At 44.7% G+C, this 6,730-nt stretch overlaps 3 pseudogenes; all 3 read right to left on the reverse strand.

Annotated features, from left to right (window-relative positions):
• Positions 1-586, reverse strand: part of LOC102492868 (RNA-binding protein 3 pseudogene) — a 1,411-nt pseudogene extending 825 nt beyond the window's left edge.
• Positions 587-988: 402 nt separating this feature from the next.
• Positions 989-1,381, reverse strand: LOC114009198 (mitochondrial import receptor subunit TOM22 homolog pseudogene; annotated as a pseudogene).
• Positions 1,382-6,317: 4,936 nt separating this feature from the next.
• Positions 6,318-6,706, reverse strand: LOC102493283 (ubiquitin-conjugating enzyme E2 D2 pseudogene; annotated as a pseudogene).
• Positions 6,707-6,730: the final 24 nt, after the last annotated feature.

The following is a 6,730-nucleotide window of genomic DNA, read 5'->3' on the forward strand; positions in this document are numbered from 1 at the left end:
TTTTAAGCCACGGGGCCCAGGACGTGAACCGCCGTCGACTTCGTGGGAGTCCAGCGACATAGCCATTACGCTAACTGCTGGTTCCCCTGACTTCTTGAAGGAAAACTCCCTGGTTGCCTTTTCCTTCTTTCCATTCTTTCTTTTCTTCTTTTCAGCTGGCATCATTTTAACGTTTAAATACAAAAAGTGAGCATGGACTTTTTTTTTAAGGTTTTTGCCACAGGGCATGTGCAATTGCTGGAGAGAGACACCCTCTGGGGGGATGGCCACACTGTAATCTCTTCTCCTCTACTCTCCTCTGGAGATTTCGGGCACATGTGCACAGTGTGAGCTTCAAGTCACCTGGTCCAGGACTCCAACCATAGTTGGCTATGTGGGAATCCAGTTGCCTTAACACTACACCACCAGCTAGCCCCAACTTTTTTTTTATTTACACACATGGGTATGAAAGCCAGGATGTACAGAGCACAGGAGCACTTGCTCTGCCCTCCAGTCCCCACCCTGTTGCAGAAGCTACAGCTAGCTTCCTCCTCTTCCAATATACGGGGATTCACAGTGGCCACTTTACACTACAGCTATAAAGCATGTTGTCTGATTCATAATGTGTGCATGTCCCTCCCCAACATCTCTATTTTTTTTAAGGAAAAAAAATTAAAAGTCGGTACATCCCTCACATGGCATTAGTTCCTAACCCACAATGTGATGGTGAGATCTTCTGGTCAGGAGCAATTTACTGCAAGGGGTGGGGCGGGAGAGCAGAGAAAACATCTGCCTGCCTGTACTCTGATGTTAGAGTGAGGACAGAAGGAATAAGTCAAGATTGCATGGAGGATACAGAGCAAGTTGGGAGTCTATGTAGGGAGAATTCTGCTCATCAAGTTTAGATAGATCAATATGTCAATGTTAAAAAAAAATTCCAAATAATCAGCAGTTCAAACACTATTCAGTTTCTAACTTCTCCCACCAAGACATCTCAACCAGTAACAATCTAGATCTTTCCAGGAAGTGATGGGAGAGCCCCAGGCATTCCTCCCCACAGGCCCGTGTTAGGCCCAGAAGTATCTGAGGCTGCTACAGTTGCCGCTCTTGGTCCATTTGCAACTTCTCAACACCAAAAACAACAGGAAGAACCAGGATCATAAAAGAAGTGGTCCCAACCCACAAGGCTTCCCTGGAAACCTGTACATTTTTTGAGCCATAAAGAAAGATCTAAAGTGACTCCCGCCACTGGCTGGACTCTCTCTGGAAACAGTTGTCAGACTCCACAGTCTCTGTGGCAGGGCTCTCTCTCCTCCTCCATCTTCTCTGTGTCACCTTTTGGGAGTAATTCATCTGGGGAAAGAGGTGCCCCAGCATCTACAGAAATGGTGGCAGTGGCCATGGCTGAAGGAACCCCCTGTGCTCCCTTTCTAAGCCGCTGTGAGCACTCTGACTCGACACAGACCTCTGAGCCTCCACTTGCAGTGACTGTGTGCTGACGCTGAGAGGGGAGAGGAGATTGTCCAGATATCCCCAATACATATGAGATGAACTGATAACATAGGTGAGCAAAACTGCTTGGAACTGACTGCCTCAGGTCCCCATGAAACCAAGGATTAGACTGAGTTATTCAGGCTGTACTGAGAATCCTGGAGGAGGAGCCACAGTGGAAGGCCACATTGGAGGACTTCTTAAACTTCTTGCCTGATTAATGTATTTCCTGCTTGGGGTGCCTAACAACTGTAAACTCTGTTTCTTGGGGTACCATTTGTGCCCTCCAGGCTTGTATATTTTATGTGGGTACCCTGAATATCATGCTGCTGTCTCAGTCCTACAAGGCATTTGGGACTTACTGGCCAGAGTTGTGTTGTGCCCTAGCTGATGCCTTGGGCCAGGATAAGGAGAGAATGTTAACGGGATAAGCAGGTGGTGAGGATGGTTAAGACACAGGACTCCTACATGGCCGACTACAATTGGAGTCTCAGACCTGGGGGCTTGAAAGTCATGCTAGGTGCATGCACACGTGTGTGGGCTCAAAATCCTGAGAGCAGAATGCAGAAGAAGGGACTGCAGCACGGCTATCCACCCTGAGGTGTGTGGGGGGTGATGTCTCCCTTTGCCTCTCACTGTCTCTCAATCTCTCTCTCCTGCTAGGGGTCAGCTGGTGGTGTAGTAGTTGAGGTGGTTGGATCCCACATGGCTGACTATATGGTTGGAGTCCTGGACTCACAGCTAGAAAAACATGTTGGGCATATGTGCGTGTGTGCCCAAAATCCCCAAAAGAGAATGGAGGAGAAGCGAATAGTGTGGTCATCACCCCGGGGACTGCTTTCTCGGTTTTCCTCTCTCTCTCCATTGAGCATATGTGCCCTATGGTAAATTAAAAATAAAAGAATAAAACATTTTTTAAAAAAAGAAGAGAAGAAAAAGTTAACACAAAAACTTAAGTAGGGAGACACTTGGTTTTTAAGATAGGGCTTTATGGCTAATTGGATTTATTTTAACTCACCAAATATGGGACCCTGGAGGGCATAACTGAGGCCAATACTGCAGGCTGGTCTCAATCTCCTACATGGAGTCCTACCAATAACAATCTTGTCGTAAAGACATGTTAGCCAAGGGCCAAAGGGGTGGACTGTGCAGAAGAGCTAACATGACAGGCCTCAGGCTGCTACCCTTAAAAAGGTTTGATTGCGGGACCAGCAGTTAGTGTAATGGCTATGTTGCTGGACTCCCATGTAGTCAACCATGGTTCAAGTCCTGGACCCGGTGGCTTAAACTCACGCTGGGCGCATGTGCGTGCGGGCCCGGGATCCTGAGAAAAGAATGGAAGAGAAGGGATTGCGGCGTGGCCATCCCCCAGGGGAGGGGGGCATTTCTGGCTTTCTGTTTCTCTGTCTTTCTGTTGAGTACATGTGCCCTATATCGAAAACCTCTCCAAAAAAAAGAAAAAGAAAAAGAAAAAAAAAGAAGGCTTGATTGCAGGGTTACCCCTTGGCTGGCATCTGGAACTTGGATTTTGGAAGTGTTCCCTTTACTTCCTAATTGATAAGGGTGGTTTACTGTGCCTAGTTTGTATATAAACCATAAAACACAAACAATATGGTTTATACTAAACACCTGCTTTCCTCTTGGGAGTGCAGAATTTTGCTACATGCTAGGCAGACCAGCCTGAAATAAAAATCCCCGATCCTCAGTTTCAGGTAAGCATTCCCACAGAGAATAAATACTTCACACATATTGTTGCAATCTGATGCCAGAGAAATTAAGCACATCCTGTGTGATTCCAATGGGACAGAATCTTGGAAGCTTACTTCTAGTTTCCTCTGGACTCTGATACATCACCTCCCTTTGATGATTTTGCTTTGTATCCTTGTACTGTAATAAATCTTTGTCGCAAATATGACTACATGCTGAGTCCTATGAGTCCTCCTAGAGAATCTTCAAACCTGGGGGTAGTCTTGGGGACTTCTGATGCCAAACCCTATTACTTGTTCTCTGAGATGTATGGTAAGAGACATTATAATGTAAACCCTCAAATTTCTCTTTCTCCAGCCAAGGCAATAAATTATAAGTAACCTTGCATCTTAAGGGGGGATTTTAGAGATTAGCATTATTTCCCCAAATTTAAAGTCCACAGAGGTGATAGGTCATATCTGCATTTGATTCACTTCTTCACCCCCTACAAAAACTAGATGGATCATAGTGACAACAAAGGACTTCAACATACCCAACCAAATGGTTGCTCCAATTGCAGCTGCCACTCCAGATGTGGCCTCTTTACTGGAGCAGATAAATGTAACTTTGGCACTTGGTAAGTGACGATTTTTCTGGTGAATATGTATTTTAAACTCCATCAGTAAATAATTTCAAAAGCAATGTATCTTCTCAAAACCAGGCAGCAGAACACATTTACTGTCTTGCTCCTGAACGGTGTTAACCCACTTGCTTGCTTGCATAACACTTCACGAAGACCTCAACATCAAACATTCTGAGAGCGTAAAGCTAGCTCACCTCATGGATGACATCATGCTAATTGGATCTAGTGGATAGTACTTGGCAAGGGCTCTAGATGTCCAGGGAGGGCACAAGTGTGTCAGAGTATAAAAGATTAGCCTGGTGAAGATTCAGGAGCCTGCCACATCAGTGATGTTTCTAGGGCCTAGGACATACCAGGAAATGCATTCTGAGATAAAATACAAATTGTATCTCTTGCCACAAAGAAAGAAGCTGTCTTTTGTGGACTTCAGATTTTAGAGGCAGCATATACTAAGTTTGGAAGCCAAAATGCCCTCAGGTTTGAGCAGGACATGGAGTTAAGAGAAATACATGCCGCAAATCCAGCAAATCTGATGTGATGCACACACTCTGTTGTTGCTAGAATTGCCCATGATGGATAAGGATGCTGTGTGGAGTTCCTGGCAAGGCACAATAGGAAAATTAAAATGCAAATGTTAGGCCAGCAGGTTGCATGGTTAAGGCGCTAGATCCCACAGGCTGACAGTCCTCCTGGACATGGAGGCTTGAAAAAACATACTGGGCATGTGTGTGTGCATGACCAAAATCTGGAGAGAAGAATAAAGAAGGGATTGTGGTGTGGCTATCCCCCTGGAGGATGATTTCTCACTTTTCCTCTCTGTCTCTGTCTCTCTGCACCCAGTGCGTGTGCCTTATAGCAACTGAGAAAATAATGCGAATCTCAGGGCCAGCAGGTGGTGTGGTGGTTAAGGGAGCTGGACTTCCACATGGCTGACTGACTGCAGTTCGAGTCCCAGACCCAGCAGCTTGCCTCACTTTCCCTTTCTCTCTTTCTCATTCTATCCCTCTCTGGTTGAAAGGAAGGAAGGAAGGAAGGAAGGAAGGAAGGAAGGAAGGAAGGGAGGGAGGGAGGGAGGGAAGGAGGGAGGGAAGGAGGGAGGAAGGGAGGGGAAAAAGGCAGAAAGATAAATAATTCTTTAAAAAAAAGAAGAATGCTGGGACCAGCAGTTAGCATAATGGCTATGTCACTGGACTCCCATGTAGTTGACCGTGGTTCAAGTCCTGGACCCGGTGGCTTAAACTCACACCAAGCACATGTGCATGCATGCCCAAGATCCTGAGAGGAGAATGGAGAAGGGATTATGGCGTGGCCATCCCCCCTGGGGGGTGATTTCTCGCTTTCTGTCTCTCTATCTCTGTCTTTCTGGTGAGCACACGTGCCCTATAGCAAAAACCTCTCCAAAAAAAGGAAAAAAAGAAAAAAGAAGAATGCAAATCTTTCAGTGCAGACCTATGCCTTCTATAGCAGGTACTTTCCTTGTGTTATAATTAGATCCTTTCTTGGTCCTAAGCCCTGGTAGATACATGGAGTGACTGACTAGGGGATACCAAATAATTAGACCATCAGAGCTGTCTATTATTGGCTTAATATCATCAGATCCACTAAACCATAAAGTGAGGTAGGTATACAAGAAATCCTTTGTGTAATAGAAGTAGTAAATTTGGGATTGGCTCCAAGTAGGTCCAGAAGGAGTTTCATGGACAGGTGACCCGGACCTCTGTTTCATCTTCCTCTACTGCACCAAGGCCCCTCTCAATACACACTTATGCTTTCATAGGAAGATTATCTGTTACAACTGAGAGGGGAAAAGATATGGCCCCAGTTCATAGATGACTGGTGCATATGTTGATACAAGCCCAATATTCTTAACTATGACATTACAGGCCTAAGGGGACCAGCAGATGGTATGGTGGTTAAGGCGCTGGACACTCCCACATGGCCGACAACAGTTCAAGTCCTGGATCTGGTAACCTGCTTTCTCGCTTTCCCTCTTTCTCTATGTCTCTCTCTCTCATCAAATTAAAATAAGTGAATGAATAAATAAAATAAAATTTGAAAAATTATTTTAAAAATACATGAAAAAAATTACAGGCCTATGGAGCCAGCAGGTGACATGGTGGTTGAGATACTGGACTCCCACATGGCCGATGGCAGTTCAAGTCCTAGACCTGGAGGTCTGTTTTCTCACTCTCTCTCAGTCTCAGTCTCTTTTGTCTCTCTCTCTGGTGAGTGCATCTGCTCTCTGGCAAATTATAAAAGAATAATAATAAATGAAATTAAATAAATAATTCTCTTTTTTTAAGAATTATTTCATTTAACTTCATCTATTTATTTATTTAAATTTTACCAGAGAGGGACAGAGCAAGAGAGATAGAGAGAAAGGGAAAGCAAGAAAGCAAGCCACCAGGTCCTGGACTTGAACCACAGTCAGCCATGTGGGAGTCCAGCGCCATCAATTACCACACCACCTGCCAGCCCCAGTAAATAATTCTTTTTTTTCCCAGAGTTCCCCTATCTTTATTTGTAGAGGTTATCCAATAACTTGTTTAATTACATCACATACTTCTGAGTCCACTCCCGAGCTATTCTGTTGTACTTTTCTCTAACTGTTTTGTAGATCTGAGCAATCTCAGGCACTAAGGGATCATCTGGATTGGGATCACACAACAGAGAACAGATGGATAAGAGTACTTTTGAAATAGTTAGTGCTGGAGACCACTGTGACTGTAGGATATCAAGACAAATGCTGCCATTACTGTTAATATTTGGATAATAAATTCTTGTTGTAAATGCAACCTTAGGTGGTTTGAAGGGGTAATCTGTTGGGAAATGAATTGTCAAGAAAAAAACTCCACCCTAATAGGGATTGTCATTTGGCCCCATTATTGTAGCTTGCCAATGGAACATGTCATCTCCAACAGGACCTGCTGA

Source organism: Tupaia chinensis, unplaced genomic scaffold (assembly GCF_000334495.1).
Source record: "Tupaia chinensis unplaced genomic scaffold, TupChi_1.0 Scaffold000484_1, whole genome shotgun sequence".
In the NCBI taxonomy this organism is placed as follows: domain Eukaryota; kingdom Metazoa; phylum Chordata; class Mammalia; order Scandentia; family Tupaiidae; genus Tupaia; species Tupaia belangeri.